The following is a 22,790-nucleotide window of genomic DNA, read 5'->3' as shown; positions in this document are numbered from 1 at the left end:
CTCCTGTAACCTGCCATGAAATGTGATCAGAGCTTTGTGAACCTCAGTTGCCTCAGTCATTTTTGTGAGATGGCTATTTTCTCTCACTGGGGCTGTGATTTGAAATTGGGTAATCTTAGGTGTTGGACCCTTGATTGTATTTAATATTTTGAGTTATTTTGTGGAATCTCCTAATGTTAGAATGCAACCTTTGTCCCAAGATTCTGTCTCCTACTTGCCCTCACATCAGCTTATTGTTATTGTTAAAAACAATAACTGTTATTTAACAGTTACTGTTGTTCTTATCTTTAGACGTCAAATAATGCCTCCCTCACAGCATCCCATTTGCTGCGTCCTCCTGGTTTTCTCTTCTTCCTCTTTTATACCATTCATTACTTACCCATGGGTCATGTAGAAAGCCATGTGCGGGTGAGGGGATGGTGCTGTCAAGACAAGAAAAAGAAAAGCCTACCCTCCTTTCATTTAATGCTTCTTTTTGTGGAAACACTTGTACTGAAAACTGCTAAGAAATGAAAATGGCGGAGAGAGGCCTGGAGGTGGGGATGAGCCCAATCCCCAGACAAGACAGGGAAATGTCAACTACAGGATAAGGAAAGAAATAAGAAATTCCTGGGGTGGGGGGGAGACCAACCTATGTGTGGTTGGCTGGGATAAACCTCAGGGAAGCAGGAGTGGGATGAGGGAATTTTCCACAGTTAACAGTAGACCCTCTTGTGAGGGATGAAGTAGGGGTTGGCTGGTCTGGTGCCTAGGACTCGGCTTAGCAGTTGCTGGCAAGAAGAAGGAAAGACCAATGATAGAACTTAAGTGGGGGGGTTCTTAGTCTTGGTCCAACATTTGGGGAAATTAAAAAAAAAACCCAAACATTCCTGGGCTTTACTCTAGACCAATGCTTCTTGAGCCCTACTCTGCATTAGAATTATCTGGGAATCTTAGTGAAATACAGATTCTGATTAATGAGGTCTCCAGTGGGGTCTGAAATTCTGTATGTCCACTGAGCTCCCTGGTGAGGCTGCTGCTGCTGGCTTGAGGACCATACTTTGAGTAGCAAGGGTCTAGAACAATTAAATCATAATCTCTTGGGGGTGGATCCTAGTCACGGATTTTTAAAAACACTCCCCAGATTTATAGGGTTGAGACCCATCACCTTAGAGCCTAATAAAGGATGGGAGTTCAAGAACTTGCGGGCCACCATGATGAAAGTTCACACCACTGTGAAGATGTGACAGATGGTCTGAGAGGGCTCACCGCCCCTGTGTGGAATTAGAAGGATCTCCAAGTTTGCTTGGGGGAGCCAGAGATAATTCATCATAGCAGGTGGCATTGGCCTCTCTTGGAGAAGAGGTTCACTCTGTGGGGTCTGGGTGCTCTCAGCAAATCCATGTCAAGGATTTCTGTGGTCAACATGTCCCTTAGTGGTGGGAGACTGTTACAAATCTCCCCTCACTCTGGATCCTCCTAGCTACTATTGTTCTCCTTTTAGAGGGATACTTTTTGGACTTCAAAGACTTCTCTTTTACCCTCAAAATGGCCCAGTCAGGTCTGGGTCAAATGTATTTTTTACCTGATGGAAGATGGGACCATATCCAGAACTGTCAATCTAGAACTCAGACTCAGATGAAGCAAAATTAAAATAAAAACACTTTGAGAGAAGAAGGAAGTAAACACAACACAAAAAACGAAGCTGTCGTGGCTGGTTGGGGTCAGTTTGTAGCCCATCAGAAGTCCCCCTAAATTACATGGTGCGTCATCCATTTCTGGGCTAGTGTTTGCCTTATAAACGTATCGTTATTATTCTTTGAGCAATTTAAACTACTGGCTTGGAGATTATTCCTTTGATCTGCTGCATGAGCCTAATGCTGCTCCTGCAGAAGCCAGAATTTACCCACCCTTCCTCCACCTCCTCGGGTCCTATCATTCATTCTGATTTTGATTGCCCTGTCATTCTGTGACTTTGGATAATAGGCCATTATTCTATGAATTACCATTATATTTTATTAATAAGAGCCAGGAGAATTTATAGCAGTGAAGTGCTGAAAGATTTGCAAGTGCAGCCCTCATATCTGTTGTCAAGTGTAACTCCGTTGGCCAGTGATGGATGAGGACAGTGCGTGCTCCCTCCCTGCCACCCGCCCTTAGCAGCCAGGTGAGTACCAGCCAGACCCTGGATCTGGCGACTGTTGGCTGAGCCTGGCTCAGGGCCTCCCTGAAGGGACAAGAGTGGGAAGGGAGGGTGACACGGAGGACTTACTGTGAGTGGGGTGGCCAGTCACACCTGCAAATGGGGTCATGGTCAAAACTCCAAGCACGGGCTGACGAAGGAGAAAGCTATGCATATCTCACATGCAATATTTTTCATGATGTTTCCCCTGATGATCAAAGAAATATCTGCTTATCATAATAGACACATTTGGAAAGTACTGAAAAGTGAAGAGTTAAAGAAATGTACCATTTAGAGGCATCCACAAAGCTCACATTTTGGCATATTTCCCTCTCATTATATATTCTTGTGCAGATTTTTCTTTCTATAGTTAAGCTCATTCTATCTACATAATTCTGTATACTCTTGCTTCCTATGGCATTGCACTTACCCAAATTGTTCAAGAAAACTCTTCTTAAATATCATTTGACAGCTGCTTTAATGTACTACCATAGAGTTAAATCATGGTTTACTAACCCCTGGGCATATTTACCACCGATCAGGAGGGATCCTTTCTCCACTGATGGATTCCCCTATAAAGCATGGTGCTTGGGGAAATTCTATCAGTCACCTGGGTCATCCTTCAGCTCCAACATTTTCTAGATCTGTGGCCAAACTCCCCTTGTAATTGTGAGTAAAATGGGAGTCATAATAATTAGTGGTGCAGAGTTGCTGTATCTCTGAAAGAAGATCATTGCTGTAAAGCATCTGGCATAACAGCAAGGGCTCTTGAAATCAGTCTAAATCAGTTGCACCAGAATTTCGAGTGTCTTTGCACTTGGTGTCCCTTCCATCTGGAATGCTTTTCCCCTAGAAATCTGTATAGGAATCTGCTTGGTTTCCTACTCAGTAAGAATTTCCTACCCAGCTAATTTGCTCAAAGATGACAATGACAAGAAAGCCATTTTTTTTTAGTGGAGAAAGGGACTCACGTGGGTTCCTTCAAGGCCATTATTCTGCATGGCCACAGTGCTTTGACTACACAAAGGAGAGCAAAATAAGGTCATCCTTTTTTTAAACTGAGGTGTAGTTGATTTGCAATATTATATTAGTTTCAGGTGTACAACATAGTGATTCTATATATTTATAGATTATATTCCATTTAAAATTATTATAAAATATTGGCTATATTCCCTGTGCCGTACAATATATCCTTGTAGCTTATTTGTTTTATACATGGTAGTTTGTACTTCTTAATTCCCTACCCCTATCTTGCCCCTCTTCTCTTCCCTCTCCCCTCTGGTAGCAACTAGTTTGTTCTTTATATCTGTGAGTTTGTTTCTATTTTGTTATATTCATTCATTTGTTTTATGTGTTTCAATTCCACATATAAGTGATAACAAACGGTATTTGTCTTTCTCTGTCTGACTTATTTCACTAAGCATGATACCCTCTTGGTTCATCCATGTTGCAGATGGCAGAATTTCATTCTTTTTAATGGCTGAGTAGTATTCCATGGTGTGTGTATATATCTATATCTATATCTATATCTATATCTATATCTATAGATATATACACACACACCACATCTTCTTTATCCAGTCATCTGTTGATGGACACATAGGGTGCGCCCATATCTTGGCAATTGTAATAGTGCTGCTATGAACGTTGGGGTACATGTATCTTTTCGAATTATTGTTTTTGTTTTCTTCGTGTATATACCCAGGAGTGGCATTGTTGGATCATATGGTAGTTCTGCTTTTAATTTTTTGAGGGCCCTCCATACTGTTTTCCATAGTGGCTGCACCAGTTTACATTTCCACCAACATTGTACTAGGGTTCCCTTTTCTCCACACCCTCACCAACATTTGTTATTTGTGTTCTTTTTGATGATAGCCATCCTGACAGGTGTGAGGTGATATTGTGGTTTTGATTTGCATTTCTCTGATGATTAGTGATGTTGAGCATCTTTTCATGTGCCTGTTTGCCATCTGTATGTCTTGATTGGGAAAATGTCTATTCAGGTTTTCTGCCCCCTTTTTAATCAGGTTGGGTTTGTTTGTTTGTTTTTTTGTTTGTTATTGAGTTATATGAGCTGTTTATATATTTTGTATATTAACCCCTTATCAATCATAGCATTTGTAAATATTTTCTCCCGTTCCATAGGTTGTCTTTTTGTTTTGTTGATGGTTTCCTTTACTGTGCAAAAGCTTTTAAGTTTAATTGGGTCTCAACTGTTTATTTTTGCTTTTGTTTCCTTTGCCTTAGGAGACAGATCCAAAAAAATATTGCTACGACTTATGGCAAGGAGTGTTCTGCCTATGTTTTCTTCTAGGAGTTTTGTGGTTTCCAGTCTTACATTTAGGTCTTTAATCCTTTTTGAGTTTATTTTTGTATACGGTGTGAGAAAATTCTTCTAATTCCATAAAATGAGGCCACCCTTTGTATGTTTCACGCAAAGCTCTTCTCTTCCCTCTCTTTGGCTCTCATTCCCTGACTTGCCCCTTCCGCCTTCCTTCTTCCTCATTTTTGATAACTGGGTCTACTTCCAGTAACTTTTACATTCTAAAATTGTCACAACTGATAAAGACCCTGGACCCAGGGTGTGTGGACTCAGGCTCAGTTTGGGCTGGATTCACGTGGGAGGCGTGGAGCCCAGGGGTGGAGCCCAACAGACCTGGGCTCTCTTTTCTCTCCCACACAGCCTTGTATTTGTATAATGGGTACACTGAGAAAATGTGCCTCATATGTTGTTCTAAGGCTTGAATAAGATAAAGCAACTAAAGAGATTAACTCAATGTTGCTCATTGGAATTGTGGAATGAAAGAGAGTGAGACCTGTTTTCAAATGGTGACATGAATTCCACTCCTTTTATTTTCTGGAACAATCCATTGTGGAGGTTGCATTCTTTCTGTGATTCCTTTGTTCAGCAAACATGTATTGAGACCGTTTTGGGGATAAGCATTGTGCTAGGTGCTGGGGTACAAAGATGATACCTCGTTCCTTTCATGGGACATCTTAGCAATTTTAATACAATGTGTAAATTAAGTTACATTTCTATGGTTATAGGTTTTTGGAGCAGAGTTAAATCTTACTATTTTTAGCTAACTGGGGAAGGCCCTGAATGATAGCATATTTCAGAATAATCAGTCTCATTACTTGACATATTATAGGAAACTCGGTAAGTGAAGATTTGAATTAAATTGAACTTAATCTTCTTTAAATACATACTGTAGTAGAAACTAGGTTAACAAGTGTTATCTAATAAAGAGATCCTTGGTGAGAACCAGTTAAGAATGACTATAATTAGTGATTGTTTATCATTGCCAATTTAAATCCTTGGGTATTCCTAAAGTTCTTAGAAGTGCTTAAAAAGTATTTGCACTCTTAAGAGGCTTTAAAAACATTTTCACTACAATCTTGTTGACACAGTTAATTAACAGAATAATAGACACAAATCCTTTCTTCCCAGGTTGTACTGGGGTAAAGCTCAGTCACAGCACAATTATTTCCGAAATTCTGGTGTGTGAAATGCAGATGAATGAGTGCTGGACGGGGGTCTTAGCTCTGGTTAGTAATGAGCTGAAAAAACATTAACTCCAGGCATCTTCCCCATCCTCAGTCCAGCCCTACCTAATGGGTTTTGTTCAAAATGTTTCAGATTTCTCAATTTTTCCTACGGAACTCCTTTTACTTGTAATATCTCTGACATGGCAATCTCAACCCTGAAATAAGCCATTAACTACGGATTTTTTTTTTTTTTTTTTTTTGTGGCCACTGTTTATGACAAGAAAGTCAGTATGCATGTCAGATCTGTGGTTTGGGACTTCAAAATACAAACAAACCTCACAGGATGAAAGTATTAATTTTCCGGGTGAAACCAGCTGTAAATGATACAAAATCTGTACCTTTTGTTTTCACACGCCCAAATGTGCATTAAAGATATGTATAGGCTTGTTCACGACAATTAGTTGGAATACACAGAAGGGGAGAAAAAAGTGGAGAAAAGGGGATTTTAAACAGATGGGGGTCTGGAAGTGTGGCTCTGGGAATCTTCTGGGAATCTCTGCTTCTGTAGGGAGGACCTCCCCTGCCCATTTTTCTCCAGGCAGGATTTCATGCTTGTCTCTTTTCTGGACACGAGTCAGGTGTGCTGGGATTGGAGTGGGCCTGCCAGGCCCCTTTGCCACTTGGCTGCCAGTATATTTGGAGCCTTTGCCAGCCCCCCTGGGGAGACTGAGCTTGGCCACAGCTGGGATCTCTCTGTCAGCAGGGCCGTGGGGAGAAAGGAGGCCCTTCTTAAGGCTGGGATGAACACCAGATTCTAACGATGTGAACATAACCTTTGTATAAAAATTAAAAAAAAAAAAAGAAAGGAAAGAAAAAAAGGAAAGAAAGAAAGAATGAAAGAAAATAAAAGAAAAAGAGAAAAAAGACAGTTCTTAGGTTAAAGGTGGATTTGAATTCACTTTGGCTTTTCCCTGTCACTGAATGCACCCAGTGGCCAGGAGAGAGGGGAGCTGGGGCCGTGGTCCTCAAGGGCCTAGACCTGCAGCATCCGCATCTGTGAACTTGACCCAAGCACAAATTCTTGGGCCCCTCCCCAGACCTACTGCAGCAGACACTCTGGGGCTGAGGCCCAGTGATTTGTGTTTACCAAGCCCTCCAGGTGATACTGATGTAGCAGAAGTTTGCAAATCGCTGGCTTAGAAGAGTACTAACATCTGGCTTTGAGTATTTCTTTGTTACACTCCAACAGAGGGGTCTTAGATTTAGCATCTCTGAGTCCTCATCTACAAGGCGGAGGTGATACTGACCATCCCTTTATTCAACAGATATGTACTGCAAAGCTACTGAGCCAGGACAGTGGAAAGGAAAACCAGAAAGGACTTGAGATCAGAGACCTTAGAGCCTGGTGGGGGAAACAGACATTGAGCGAATCATCAGAAAACAAAAGTATATCCACCAACTGCAGTGAGTGTTCTGGAAGAAAGAGTCACAGGCTCTGAGAGTTTGGAACAGGAACACCTGGCCTAGTTTGGGGGCTTGAAGAAGATTCCCTGACACAGTGACGTTTGAACTGTCAGCTGAAGCACGAGAAGGGTGAGAAGGATGTGGGTGGGGGAGGGAGCGGGGGGCGGGGCGGTCCAGGCTGGAGGAAGACCTCATGTGAAGCCCATGAGTGGGTGGGGAGAGCACCACTTGGCTAAGGAAAAGTGGTTCCCAAATTTGTCTGCACCCTAGAATCACCTGGGGAGCCTCACAAAATACGGATGCCCGGGCCACACCTCTAGAGGTTGTGATTCAGTTAAATATTAAAAGAGCCCAGGTAATTCTAACATGGGACAAGTTTGAGAACCACTGAACTGAAAGGTGAGAGTGTACAGAGCCCAGAAGGGAAGAGGTATGCAGAGGAGATAAGGGGCCAGGTGAAGGGTGCAGGTCTTTCTCTTAAGTGCAGGGAGTGCTCAAGTAGGGCTGTAAGAGTGGGGGTGACCCGAGAAGAACTGTACTTGGAAAAGTACACTCTAGTGGCACTGGGAAGAAAATGAATCTGGGGGAGTGTGGTCAGTTGCAGGAGGAGGAGGAGATAAAGACAGAGATAAGATCATTGACCCATCTCAGCACAGAGGACGAGGAGGTGGGGAATTCATGGCGGCCCTAATTTCTGGCTTGCAGGTGTGCAGAGGCTGGCTGAGGACCAGGTTTGGGGGAAATCATGAGTTTGGCTTTGGATGTATTGAATTCACTGCAAAGTGGCAGAAAAAATGCCATAAACAGTGGCTTGAACAAGTGAGGGGTTTGTGTGTCATGTGTAACAAGAAGGCTTGATGTAGTGGGTCCAGGGCTGGAGTGGTGGCTCCAAGGTGCTTTGAAAAATTTAGACTCTTGGCATCTTTCTGCTCTGCCACTTTGGGCTTATGGTTGTGGCTTTGTGGTCCTAGGTGGTAGTTGTCCCTCCAGCTGCCCATCCCCATTGCAGGCAGGAAGAAGCAGGAAGGGGGCAGTGAGGGGTGTGTGTAGGAAACAGGAGCCTGTGTCAGCAATGTGCAAGCTTTCCCCCAGACCCTCCGCTTGTGTCCTGCTGGCCATAACTGTGTGCACAGCCACCCCTATTGGGAAGGCTGTCTGGGGAGCATACTGTACCCTAGACAAAACCAAGGTTCTGGTCATAAGGAATAAAGGGGAATGGGTAGTGGGTAACTGGCACAGTGCATACACCTAAGATGCTTTTTACAGCCAAGGAGAGATGTTGCGTAGGTAGCCGAGAGGTAGCTCAGAGGCAGCAAGTGATAAGCATTTCATGGTCATGATTGTAGCAATAGCATTAGGATCCTTTCCAGTGAAAAAGGGACATTTTCTTTGTGACTCCTGCTGTTACCCCACTGAAGAGTGTTCAAGTTCAAGAAATTTGTAATCTTGATCTAAGTCTTTCTCCTAAATAATATCAAGAATCATATGATCCTTGGGCTTATAAATGTCTGGTCAGCTGACAGGACAACTTGAGTCTTACAGTAGAGGGTGTCATCAAAATAAACGTCTGGGTGTCTACTAGATGAGGCACTGCATTAAGTTCCTGAGCACCGTAAACCTGTGTGTGTGTGTGTGGGTGTATGCACGCGCGTGTGCGCACATGCACGCTCACCTCTGGGTATATGTGGTAGGCTGTGAAAAATAGCCCCCAACTCCCCCCATCCTGGTATGCCTGTTGGTAATATGACTTTGCTCATCTTCCTGTCAAGGCGAGGAATCTATTTCTCCACCTCTTGAATCTGGCCTTGGCTGTGTGACATTACCAAATGTGATGTAGGTGATATAGTTTCTAAAACTTCTTTTTAAAATTGAATTGTAATTGATCTACAATATTATACTGATTTCATTATAGAGCTTCTGTGAATTGAGGCTTGTTCTCCTGTTGGAGAATCCTGGATCATGGCCATGTGAATAGGTGTAGGCTAGCCTTCCGGGTGTTGAGTTTGCTCCTGTCACCCTAGCTGATATTGTGCCAACGCCAGACCCAGAAGTTGAGACCATCCTAGACCACCCAGCCGTGGCTGAGCCAGCCCAGCCCAGCCCAGAAAGACCACCCAGTTTACACACAGAATCATGAGAAACAACAAATACTGTTTTAGTCACTAAGCTGGGTTTCTGGGGTAGCTTGTTACACAGCAAAAGCTAGGTGATACATGCATATCTCACGAATTTTTTCTTTCATTGTATTGTATATTATTTCTGGGAGGCAGTATTGAGTAGGAGCTATACATTTAGGTTTTAGGGGTTTGACTTCCTGGATTGAAAATCTGGTTTACACACTTCCTAGCTGTGAGACTTGTTAGCGCTGTGCCCCATTTTCCTCATGTGTTAGGTGGGAAAATAAGAGTCTGGACCTCGAAGGGTTGCTGGGAGGATTAAGTGAATGGGCTGACAGTCCTCCACGTGTATCTGGCCTGTGGTCGACACTCAACAATGTTCTTTATCCTTGGGGCTGTGATAGGTGTTAGAGGTGGCATTGATTTTTTACTGCTTAGTAGACGCTCATGATAATAGAAAATTTTGTGAGTCAGGGTTGGGTCTAAGTCAGACTCTGCTGGGTTCCTTTCACACGTTCACATTTTATTTTGGGGAAATAGGGTTTAATCAGGGAAATGAACGTCAAAGGCAGCTTATGAGGGGCATAAAGTCATAAAAGAGAAAGGAAGGCCTGGTTGGTAGTACCCAAAGGAATGTTCTCTTCTCCAGCTACCTGGGAGCCAGTGGAAGAAAGGGTAATCTCAGTCAAACCTCCGCTCTGCACAGAGGAGGCGACGAGGCCCAGCAGGTCAGCATCTTCCCGAGGCTGTCTCCCAGGGTCCATCCCCCCAGCCTGGCACACGCTGTCACCTTCCCCTCCGCCCCCCTGCTGGGCCATCATTCCTCGAGCAGGGCTCAGGGAGAGTGAATCGCAGCTTTTTTCCCTTAAATCGATAAAATCCCCAAACCTCTTTAGACCATGAGGAATTATTCCAGAACCTGCAAGCAAGGCTGTGCCTTGTGGTGGGGCATGTCAATCAAACACTGCCAATCTCCACAGTTGCCTTCCAAGTGACTCCTGGAGGTAGCTTCTGACAGGCTGAGGCTATTTCTGTGCATTCATTCTGCGCCCCACCAGCCACGTGTGTGGCTTGCTCGGGGCTCCCGGCCTTGGTTCCCCCTCCTCCATTTTGCACACTGCCTTCATCTCTGTGTGGACCTGGAGTTCTGCTCTCCGGCCTGTCTCCCCTCTACCTGCAATCTGTCTGTCAGCTTAGTCAGGAATACAGCTCCCCAGCAACATCTCTTTGCTGGGTCCCTCTGACCCCCCCTTTCTTCACCAGGGCCCTGGGTATTCCCCACTGCCCACACTACCCAGGGTACAGCCCAGTTTTACCATAAGTGCCTCCCCAGGCCTGTGCCCCAGTGTCTAGTGGCTGATGCCTGGTATGAGTGAGTGTAGTGCCGCTTTGTGGCGATCTGACCCTGCTGACGAGGGCCACTTGGGGTGCCAATGATGGGTAGCCCCCTCTATGCAGCCACTGGAGTTCCCTTGGGCTTGCCTTGCCTCCTGACGGGGGTCTTATCTGTGGGTTTTTAATCACCAGCCCTTTCCCATCATTAGGAAGGACATTAAATCAGTCTGGCTGATTGCCAAGGAGATGTTGGCCCTTCCAGACTGAGGGGAGAGGTCCATTCTCTTTTCAAGTTGTCGATCTTGTCTTTTTCCTGGGGTACAGGACCAACTCTGAAAACGAGGACAAAACACAAACAGACAAAAACAACCGACACGTTGAGCTGACCAACAAAGCCCAGAAGATGGGAAGCGGTGCGGGGCGGCGGGGGCAGGCTCAGCAATAGCGCTTTTGTCTGTTGGGGGCTTTTGACACTCTAGCTTTGAACAAATAAAGAGTTTGCTTTCTAAGCATCAAACTCTAAATGGGCTCAAAAATTATAGAGGAATTTCTCTGGCCATAATTAAGCTGTCCCGAGATTCAACAGGCTTAAAGCCCTGAAGAATTTCAAGATGATGTGTCAGACACATCCTGGGCTTGAGCCAAAGCAGAGGGTACTGACAGTTCATCAGGACCCCGTCCTTGAGAGCAGGTGGGTGCCCGCACTTGGTGTGGCCGCCTGGGCCCTGTTCTGCTGAGGCTGAGGCCAGGGCATGTGCGCATGTGCTGTGCTCTCCCCTGGTAGCCGGCCCGCCCCTTGCCATGTTCAGCCTTTCTACAGGTCTTGGCCTTTGCCCTGGTTCCTACTCTCTCCGTTGCTTAGTAAGAGTGCTGACAAGTGCCTGGATCTTATTTGCCCCTTATTTGAGGGCTGGATCCTCTTTCCCCATCCCCACTATCTGATGGTTGGGCTTCCTCTTCAAGTCATATGGGCTCCCAAACTGTACCCCCATGTCCACTTCCTGGTCCAGTTCCAAATCTTGAGTTTATTTGAGCCCCTTAGGTCAGTGTTTTTCGTCCTGGCTGCACAGGAGAGTCAGATGGAGGAAATTAAAAAAAATACAAGGACCTGGTGCCTCCCAAGACCATTTAAGACAAACTCTCTGGGGATGGGAGCTGGGCTTCTGTATATTTTGAAAGCTCCCCCGTTGATATAATATGCTGCCATGTTTGAGAACCACCACCTTAGATCAATAGTAAACAGCGTGTTTCCTCGAAGGTCATTCAGATTAAAAAAAAAAAAAATTATGGGAAAGCTTTTAAAAATGTTAACATAAACATAGAGCTAGTTTTGATTCCTGTGAGATCATTTATTCGGCAGTCATTGTCTCGCATGTGCCCAGCCAAACTCTAAAGATACAGAGGTGAACAGAATAGATACAGTTATAGCTCCGGTAGTTTCCAGTCTGGAGGTGGAGACCTAGGTAAGAAAAATTACCCAAATATATAGTTAAAGACTGTGATAAGTGGCAAAGATGAAGCGTATAAGGTGCTAAGGGAGCAGTCCCACTCTGGAGGGTTGGGCAATTATGGAGTAGGGTCAGGGGTCATTGTCAGGGAAATAGTCTCCCTGGGGAGGACATTTGTATGGGAATCAGAGAGAAGAATGGGAGCTCCCAGGTAGAGAAAGGAGAGAGTGAGAACAGGGTCTGCAAACATCTGAGGGAGAGGGACCCTTCTTTGCAGGTCTGTTGGAAGGCCCACAGGGCGGCAGTCAGGAAAGCAAAAGGGGATGAGGCCTGAGAGGAAGCCGGGGCCAGGCTCCCCAGGCCCTGCCTGACCCCATCTTGAGCTATTATAGAAGGATTTTTGAAGGAGTGATGTGATCAGATGTGCTTCCGGGAAAGTTCACTCTGGCCAGAATAGGTAAAGGAGATGCAGAGGAACCAGCCTGGGGGCAAATGGAAGAATCCAGGCAAGAGAGGGTGGTGTTCTAGATCAGAGCAGGAGGAGGAACTTAAAAGCTCTGTAGGGGCTCCGATAGACTCACAATTTGGAATTGGACCAGGGAGTGGAAGTGGTGTCAGTAAGGACTCCCTGGGTGCTGAATCCTGGATGGATGGGTGCTGGTGCCACTCACTGAGAGAGGGGACCGTGCGGAGGGGAGCGGCAGGGCTGAGGTGGCAAAGTGTGTGTGTGAGCATGTGTGTGTCTGTGTCTGAGGTGTGTGTATGTTGATGATGAGCCCAGTTTGTGGTCACTTTAATAGAAGAAAGTGAGAAAAAGAGAATTTTGCCCTTGATTAGCCATCAGAGGTGGTAACTGGCCATATTAGAGAGGAATGAGAAGGAGACAGTTTCTAGTCTTTTATCTCTTGCTGTCGTGTAGCTTTTTTTTTTTTAATAAGAAATGCTTCCTTAAATTTTTATTTATTTATTTATTTAATTTTTGGCTGCGTTGGGTCTTCGTTTCTGCGTGAGGGCTTTCTCCAGTTGCGGCAAGCGGGGGCCACTCTTCATCGCGGTGCGTGGGCCTCTCACTATCGCGGCCTCTCTTGTTGAGGAGCACAGGCTCCAGACGCGCAGGCTCAGCAGTTATGGCTCACGGGCCTAGTTGCTCCGTGGCATGTGGGATCCCCCCAGACCAGGGATCGAACCCTTGTCCCCTGCATTGGCAGGCAGACTCTCAACCACTACGCCACCAGGGAAGCCCTGTCGTGTAGCTTTTGAGCGAGCTTCCCTTGCATTATCCCATTCTGTCTCTTACACACCCCAGAGGCAAGTATGGTTGTCACAGTTTTCAGAGGGAAACTGAGACTCAGAGAGGGAAAGGGCCTTGTCCTAGATGGCAGACAGGACCAGGATCTGGGTGAGCATTCGTGCCCTCCTTCTCCAGCATCTGCTGAGGGCTGAGCCTGTGCTGAGGGCACATTTCTAGGTGCCAGAGGGCACTGAGCTGACCCTGGGGTGAGGGTAGGATGGGTGCCATTCCTTCTCCCCACGCCTGCAGGTTCTCTTCTCCCTGGGGTGGGACAGAGCGGACCCAGCTGAGCTGAAACAGGCAGAGCAGTCCCAGGGCTGCCACCAGGTGTGTGTGTGGCGTGTTTTGGCAGCTGCCAACCTGCCGTGTACAGGTCTGATGCCCTGCCGCCACCCTCCCAGGCTCCAGCCCTGGCCAGTGAGGGCCTGGCCACTCGTTCCCATTCTAAGGAGACTTGCCTCCTCTCTGGAGGGCACTGCCTGGAAGCATTTGTCTCTCCCTTCTGCTGTGTGTGAACTGAAAGGCAGGATACAGATGCACCTGAAAGCCTGGGCATCCGCCTTCGAGCTCAAGGTCCCCAGCCGTCCTCAGCTGACTTGGGCAGCTGGCTTCTAGGCTAATGTCCTTGGCCTTGGCCCTGTCCTTCTCATAGTCTAATTCCTTCCTCTTTGCTGTCAGGCCACAACCCCCAGGAAAGGAAGGCGGGGCAAAGTCCAATAGTGAGTAGATTTTACTGATGCTTAGATTGATTGTCTAAACTGGTTGTCATGAAGGGGCCAGAAGACCACACCACTGAGTTTTCCAGTGCTGAGAACAAGTAAGTCAGAAACATGCTCCCTGAGGGCACCTTCTAGTGCCCTGAGGGCTAGTCCTTCTCCAAGGGACCAAAGGTCTTAGGATTATGGGGCTGACTTTGGGCTATGGCAGTGATGGTGTCAGGTTCCCTAGTACCTTTGAATGCCCTTTCCATTCCTGATTTCTGGAATGCCTCCTGGCAAGGGTCTTTCTCCCTCATCTTTTGTCAGATGGCCTGAGGAATTCACTCTCTCCCTGTCCCTCTATCCCCAGTCTTAGTAAGGCTCTTGGAGGGTCTGTATAGGGGGTCTCTTGGTGCCTCTTTTCTAGGTTTCTGTTAGGCTGCACCCCACATGCCTACAAGACCTGCGCTTGCCCAACTTCAAGACAGAAGAAAGAGCCGGGAGTCAGCAATGGAGATATCAGTGGTTTAATGGATGGTGGAGCTTACACATCTGAAACAAGGTCCTGGAGTGACACCCCACCTTGTGTGGTGGATGGCAGGCTGGACATGGTGGCAATCTTTGCTCCCATGGGTGGGGGAGGGGGGAGGGGGAGGGGGGAGGTTACCAGTTATAATAGGGGGAATTGAGGTCAGGTTGGCTCGCTGGTTACCAGGGAAACCAGTAGAGGGGCACAGCCCTCACCACCCCTTTGATAAGCATAGTGGAGAGTTCTGATCTAAAGCTAGAACAATCATTAGCTGGGGCCTTGGGACAGGTATGTAGGAAGGTCAGTTAGGTGGGTAGGTGTAGGTGAAGCAGGCACTGATCAAGCAGGGGATGTACAGAGAGCAAGAGAACAGCCATCTTGAGTGGCCTGACCACCATATTTTCATATTTTAGTCTTTTTATTCTAATTAATTAATTAATTATTATTTATCTTTAATTTTTTAAAATTAATTGAAGTATAGTTGATGTGCCATATTTTAATCTTTATTCCAGGCAGTTTGTTCCCCAAATAGATATAAATATCACAAGTTGGGATGATTATAAGATCTGACTTTGCAAGAATGCCTTAGCCAGGCCCAGGCAGTGGTTAGAAGTCTTAGAATGGAAGTAGGGGAATTAAGAAAGGGGGTGTTCAACCTGTGACATTTTTCAGTGTGGGAAGTGGAGGCACAGAAAGTGGACTCATGTGACAGCCAGTACGTGATGGAGCCCATTCTCCTCCGCCCTGGCCCCCTGCATGCCAAGGGCCTGCAGTTTGTCATAACAGCTTGCCGCGAAGGGGTATACATACACGCTAACCACTGTCATCATTGGTAATGACCGTGTGATGTTGGCCTCAGCCCAGCTCAGAGAAGCTGGCAGCCAGATCCCGGATGGATGCGTGAGAGCTGATGCAGTGCCTGCATGAATTCAGTTCTTCCTCATGACTGCCTGGGAGGGAGGCGTGACAGACCAGGAGGCTCGGCACAGAGAACAAGGATTCGGACTCACACGGTCTGGCTCTGACAAGATGTTCTTCTAATTTGATGCCATCTCTGAGTCAGGACAGCCGGTGTTCCAGAACCTGGAGAACCTGGGGTCCCAGGACACTGCAAGGGGCCCCAGGACACTGCAAGAGGTCCTCTCGTTGGCAAAGGCTTACGGACAGGAAAAATCACGTGAGACACTTGCTCATTTTTCTGATGATGTTACACCAAATGTAGATGCATTGTGCTCAGGGCAAAATAATCCTTCCTGTCAGATAGGGACTCGTTAGCTGATAGAGGAAACCACCTTCCCTCCCGGATGTTCCCTGTCGTGGGCTCAGCCTTGTAATCCTGCCCTGCCCAGTAATTTGGACGAACAGCAGTAACGATGACAACCAAGCCAGTTGTATCCACAGGAAGAGTCCTAGGAGGCAAACTATAATTATATAAATTAAACTCTGAGGGGGACTCGAGTTTTACAACCTGGTGTTCTCGGCCACAGAAAGCAGTGCTGCTGGTGTCTCTTTTTGCTAAGGGTGTGGCTTGCAGCAAAGTGCCTCGTGGCCAATGTCAGGTGATTCCTAAAACAGTGCTCTTTGCTAAAACCTACTCAGAGAGTTCATTGTATCTCAGGATGGTGGTGTTTGGGAGGGCTGCTTCTAGAAAATTCTGAGAGTTCCCATGTTTGTGAAGGAAGGTTCAAGCTTTCTTCTAAATTACGTTCCCATCAAGAAGCATATAGTTCTTGCACTTTTTTACACCTTAATGACTCCAACTTTCCCATGAGGTGTGTGTGTGTGTTTCCCACTTCGTGGCACATTTCTATAAAGTGATTATTTTAAAATGGCTTGTATGTTCCTTCACAAGAGTTCCTGCTACCTTAGGACCGGAGGAGACCCGGGACACTGAGGGCAGCTGGGCGGCCTTACCAGCTAAGAGCCTCCATCCTGCTTCGGAGGCTCCCACAGGGCGCATTCCAAATCAGCACGGCAGCGAAATTACAAATACCAGCCAGAAACAAGGATTGAGTTTGGGCTTTGTGGTCAGGCAGGCTTCCATTTAAATCTAGGCTTTGCCTTGTTGCTTATGTAGCCGTATGTGCTTGACCTAACCACTGGGATTCCTGGACAGCGAACTCCCTGTAGCACAAAGGACTTGGCCACACACCACGGCTAGGAAACTTTGGCCCGGCTTCCATCTGCACTAGGTCACCTCAAGGTGATCCAGCCCTTGGGCTGAGTTCTTGCTCAAAAAAGCACACTGCTGTCAAATTGCAAAATGCACATTATCCCAACCCACTTGCCAAACCATTTCCAGTAATTCTCCACTCACCCCCTTCTGTAATTGCTCCTTTTCCCTGTAGCCCACCTAGTGCCTTTTTTCTAGCCCCTCTTTTTATTTCCCATAACTCCCTTTTTTGGTTCCCTCTCTGTTCCCCCTTTTAAAAACCTCAATTATCTTTGTTTTAGCTGGAGCTGACTTCGGTTTATGCTGGAGTCTCTCTCCTCTATGGCAGTAGTCTGAATAAAATCTGTCTTGCCGTCAGTACCACATGTCCAGCACTGTTTTTCTTTGACAAGACTCAGCTTCCTGACCTGTAAAATGGAGATGTGAGCATTCCTTCTTCTTCTACACATTACTCTATGAATACGACTATACTGACAGTAACAGGTCACGGGCCATTAGGACTCTCTCCCAAAGTGGAAACCACACTTGTTAAATGTGCAAATGTTGTTGGTGCACTGAATAGGAGAAAAAACCCCAACTACTCAGAAGCAAAAGCAACAGTTGAAAGCGTCTTTGCATTTGCCTGCTAAGAAGGGGGATGAGGGTCTACTGACCTGTGGACAGTATATGCAAGGCAGACTAGTAGGAGGGGGATGGAGGGGGCTGGGATGGAAATGGGGGCTAACATAGCAGAAAAGAGGTGGGAATGTTTAGGATTAGGTTGGAAAGGGTCCTGTATAACAGAGCAAGGTGCTTGGGTTTTATCTTTGAGTCAGCAGGAGAGTTGAAACCACAAGCTGAGTTTTACTTGCCAGGATGGGATACTTACCATGGTGTAGGGCCAGCTGGGGTGTGGGGACCAGGTGTGGGAAGTGAGGAAGATCTAGGGGAAAGTGCAAACCACAAGGCAGAAAAGAGATGAATCTGATTACATCCAAATGCAGGATCTCTGGTCAAGTCACCATGGACAAAATTAACAGATGACAGAATGGGAGAGGATATATCTAGGCTATGCAAGAAATCCTCAAATCAACGAGAAGAAAATAGCAACTCCTAACAAGATGGGAAGAGGATATGAACACATAACTGTCAGAAGAAGAATTCCCCCACCCCAAGTAATAAACACACAAAGACACAAAGAGGTGCTTCCTATCATTAGAAACAAGTTAGATGAAAATTAAACAACAATAAGATATCCCTTTATGTGTATTAGACTATATCTTTATATCTATTAGAAAGCTGGATAATGCCAAGTGTGGTGGGGATGGGAAATACAGGTGCCTTCCCCACTGCTGGGAGGAAGTTAGGCTGTAGAACAAGCAAGCTGAGTATGTGCATACCTTGGAAGCCAGCTTGTAGCTATAGCTGGAGGTCTGAACAAAGATGTTCACTGCAGTGTTATTTGTAGTGGTAGGGGGTTGTCCATCAAGCTAGAAGACCAGGCTGGCAAAGTGCCATGGGTGCAGGTGAAGTTCAGTATCGCAAATAGTGGAAACAGATCCCATATACAACAGCAACAGAGCTGGACCTTAAGAACATAATGAGAACTCTAGAAAGCAAAATGAAACATTAAACAATGCCATTTACGTAAATGAAAAATACACGTGGGCAAATATATACAGCTTTTAAGGAATATGTACGAAAGGCTATAAGTTAGACAGGATAAAATAGTTTCCTGTAGGCAGGGAGGAGGCGAAGGGGAGTGGGGAATGGAGCTGAAAGGGGATAAATAAATACTAAGAGTGGAAGCTTTCAAGGGTCAAGGTAATCATACTCCATGGGCTGAGAAGTGAGATGATTTCAGCACACCTGAAGTTAAAATAAACAAGCAAAGAAGGCCATCATTTTGAGGAAAAGGATTTCCTTTTATTTGTGTATGTGCTTTAATGGGTTCTGGCAGGATGCCACACATGCTTAAATAATTAGGAATTTTAATAATAATCCCCTGTAATGTTTATAGGGTCTTCAGAGCTCTTGCCCATAGGTGGACCCATTTGAGTGTATGACAACTATATAAATATAGTTGAACAGTAGAGATATTTTCAGAAAATGAGGAGATGGAGCCTCGGATGGGTAAAGTGACTTGCTTAGAGTCCCACAGCTGGGAAGTGGCAACGTTGTGAGTCAGACCTGGGACTCGGGACCCCTGTGCAGGGTCTCAGGTGCCCAGGGAGTATCACTGCACCAAATGGGAAATCTTTGCTTCTTTGAGGAAATGAGAATGGAAAATATCACTTGGCTGGAATTGTTTTCTGTTTCCACTGCTTTTCTTTTCACTTAGATTTTTTTGTTTTGGTTGTTGTTGAGGGAGAAATTTTCTTATTCACTGGACAGCCTAAATCAATGGTTGTTAGCTTGCCAACATGCTGTAGTGGGTTTAACAGAACTACTAGGAGATATTTTTAATTTAGAAGTAACTTTATTATTATTTGTTATTTAAAAATACTTTATACTGCAGTGAAACCCTCCTTTATCCTACCATCCAGAGATGGATAACTACTGTTAAGAGTTTAACTGAAATTCTCCCAGATATTTTTTCCCCTAAGGAATTGAAAGTTGAATTTCCTTCTGCAGGGAGGAAAAGAAGTAAAATCCATGACTGGGTTAGATTCTTGGTGATGGTAATTTTGAGGAGTTGGGTCCAGTTTAGGCATGTTGGAGCGCATGCCTCCTGAGGCTGGAGATTCAGAAACTGTTGACTTTTTGCCTTCACAAAGGAACTTTACATTTTTAGATGCAGCTGGGCTCTATGGCCCGGAAGTTGAATTCCCTGGAGGGTAAGGCTCTCAACATCTTAGACACGTGTGAAGTCAGAACAGTTGGGGAGGTTGTGAATTTGCCTGAAGAGAATTCCAGTCTTTAGACTCGTTACAAATTTAGCTCTGTTTCTAAGAAAGATTACCATTAAAAAGAGATTCCTGGTTGCTGTAGAACTGGGTTCCCTGTGGAATTTCCCCTGTGCAGTTAACTAGGCACAGTGGTTTCTAGGCAGTGGGACAACAGATTTGCGTAAGATCTCCTCTATTTTGATGATTTGATGATTGGTAACTCATGTGGTATTATGGATATCTGTTGGTTTTGGATTTTACCTGCCAAGCATACGCATCCTGTTGTTTCTGGTATTTGTACCCAATTTTCCTCCTGGTTTATTGCCTGTATTGGGTTGAATGGTCTCCTCCCACTTGGAAATGTGACTCCCACTCAGAATGTGACTTTATTTGGAAACAGGGTCTTTGCAGGTGTAATAATTAAGATAAAGTCATATTGGATCAGGTGGGCCCTAATCCAATGACTGGTGTCATTATACGGTCATGTGAAGACACAGAGAAACAAATAGAAGATAATTGATGCAGAGAATAGAGTGATACAGCAAAACTGAGTCCCCCTAAAACTGAGTTCCTCTGCCGAGTTTATGATTAACCTCTCTATCCAAAACTTTATTCCCTTTCTTGTCCCATACCTGTTCCCCTTAAGATTGAGGAGAATCAAAGAAAAGGGGGGATTGAAGCTGAGCAGGACCCTGCAGGGTCTTCTTGGGTACAAAAGTCCCTCTGTGCCCCCAGTTTCTTGTTTGTAGAAAAAGGCTTTAGTTTCCTAGTCCTTCCCTGAGTTCCAAACAGCAGGCTCATGCAGTTACTAAGTAGGGAAGTGAGGGAGTGCAGAGAGAAAGGAGAAGCAGTTAAACTCAAAAAGTAATGACAGGGCTTCCCTGGTGGCACAGTGGTTAAGAATCCGCCTGCTGATGCAGGGGACACGGGTTCGAGCCTTGGTCTGGGAAGATCCCACATGCCGTGGAGCAACTGAGCCCATGTGCCACAACTACTGAGCCTGTGCTCTAGAGCCCATGAGCCACAACTACTGAAGCCCCCATGCCTAGAGCCCATGCTCCGCAACAAGAGAAGCCACTGCAATGAGAAGCCCGTGCATGGCAACAAAGAGTAGCCCCCACTCTCTGCAACTAGAGAAAGCCCGTGCACAGCAATGAAAACCCAACACAGCCAAAAATAAATAAATAAAATAAACAAATTTATTAAGAAAAAAAAGAAAAGTAATGACAACCGTTCAGCGCTAAAATAGAGTCCCAGTTCCTCCTCAAGAGACATGCATACATGTCTGACAGATAGCTATGAGTTATTCTTCAGGATCCAAGATTCCCCGTCCCCTCCCCCCCTCCCCAAAGTGGAAGATGGTGACAACTGAGCAGAGGCATGTAGACTCCAGACTGGTTGGAACCAGAAGGTTGATGATTGAGATTCCCAGAACACCACCATGTGCCCTCACCACCAACCAATCAGAAGAAAGTCACGCATCCTGCCACCCTCACCCCCAAATATTGCCTTTAAAAACGCTTCCCTGAAAACCATCAGGGAGTTCAGGTCTTTTGAGCATGAGCTGCCCTTACTCCTTGCTTGGTGCCTGCAATAAACGCTGTATTTTCCTTCACCATAACCTGGTGTCAGTAAATTGGCTTTGCTGCATGGCAGGTGAGCAGACCCAAAGTTTGGTCCAGTAACAACAGTTCCAAGTGAAGGAACCCCAAGGACTGCTGGTGACCACCAGCAGCCAGGAGAAAGGCATGGAACAGAGTCTCCCTCAGAGCCTCCAGAAGGAACCAACTCTGTTGACACCTTGATTTTGGTCTTCTGGCTTCCAGAGCTGTGAGAGAATAAATTTCTGTTGTCTAAGCCACCAAGTTTGTGGTACTGTATTGTGACAGCCCTAGGAAACTAATACATCACTCTTCTACTCTGTCAAAGTGATTGGGTGGCCTGCCTCCAGGGTGACATGCCATACAGGACTGAGCAGGTTATAGCAATTTATTCAGGGATAGGCACATCACTCAACCTGCGAGTAAGAGTCAGCTCTGGGGCTTTTTCTGGACTGTTCAGGAAAGAGGATCTCTTTTTCTGCCAAGTCTGTCAACCTGGAGCTGCTAGAGATAATTTTTGTCACCACATGCCAAGAGCCATCCCAAGAATGAAGCCAATGCTGAGGAAAGCAGAATAAAGAGGTAGAGAGAGAGACAAGTTCCTGACAATATCACTTGGGTACCTAGATCCAGCTATGCCTGAGCTCCACCTGACTTTTCAGTTAAGGGAGATGTAATATCCTTTTAAGCCTGTTTGAGCTGGGGTTCATGTCACTTGTAACCAAAGGATTCTGACTAATAATAGTAATTTAGAGATTAGCATTCATGTTCATGGTCTTGAATAATTTTCCCCAGAAGCCCCTAGTGGACTCTGTTGGTTTGTAGTTGCAGTTTCTCTGGGAAAATAGGAAAGTGAAAAACTAATGCAGGAAATAAGGAAACTAACATAGGAAAAAGGAAACCAACATTTATTGAGTGCCTCCTATGTAATAAACCCTCATAAAATGTGATAGCATTTTAAAGATTTTTAATTTTAACTCCCTAACAACAAAACCTTCCTATGTCTTGGTGCCCATAAGTTACAGAGGCATTCCTGAGACTCAGAGAGCCAGTCAAGTCCATTTGATTCTAAAACTCGTGCTGTCACATGGCCCCTTGGAACTAATAATGTTGCTGAGCCCCAAACTCTCCTCAAACACCCTTATTGGGTCTGTCTCTGCTTTACAGAAGGCAGAGCCTGGACTTGAGCTCCACTTAATCACTCACTCACTCACTCACTCAGGAGCTTGGTGACCTGTTGCCCTGTGGAGTAGGTGATTATTACTCCATCTTGCAGACAAGGAAACAGAGGCTCCCAGAGCTAAATACCTTTCTCAGTGCCGTGCAATCAGGAATGGTCTGGGAAGTATTCAAAACAAGCTGTGCTGGGTCCTCGATATTCAAAGTGTGATCCAAGGACAAGCAGCCTAAGAATTGCCCAGGAGCTTGTTAGAAATGCAGAATCTCAGTACCACCCAGAAATGCAGAACTGGATCCTGCATTAGAATGAGATCTCTCTCCCACTCCCCTGTGTAGCCATTATAATTCAGAGCTCAGAACTCTCCAGGGCAGCCCTGCAGGTGGGGACCCTCACAGGCTGCCTGCCCAGCCGGGCCAGGCTTCCCATAGCAGCTGGCC

At 45.7% G+C, this 22,790-nt stretch overlaps 1 long non-coding RNA gene across 1 annotated transcript in view; it reads left to right on the top strand.

Moving 5' to 3' along the window:
- LOC309654683 overlaps nucleotides 1-22,790 on the top strand; it is a 218,631-nt gene that overhangs the window by 137,049 nt on the left and 58,792 nt on the right. The window lies entirely within an intron of this gene.

Source organism: Balaenoptera physalus, assembly GCF_965194825.1.
Source record: "Balaenoptera physalus genome assembly, chromosome: 2".
NCBI lineage: Eukaryota > Metazoa > Chordata > Mammalia > Artiodactyla > Balaenopteridae > Balaenoptera > Balaenoptera physalus.
This window is presented reverse-complemented; position numbering and strand designations above follow the sequence as displayed.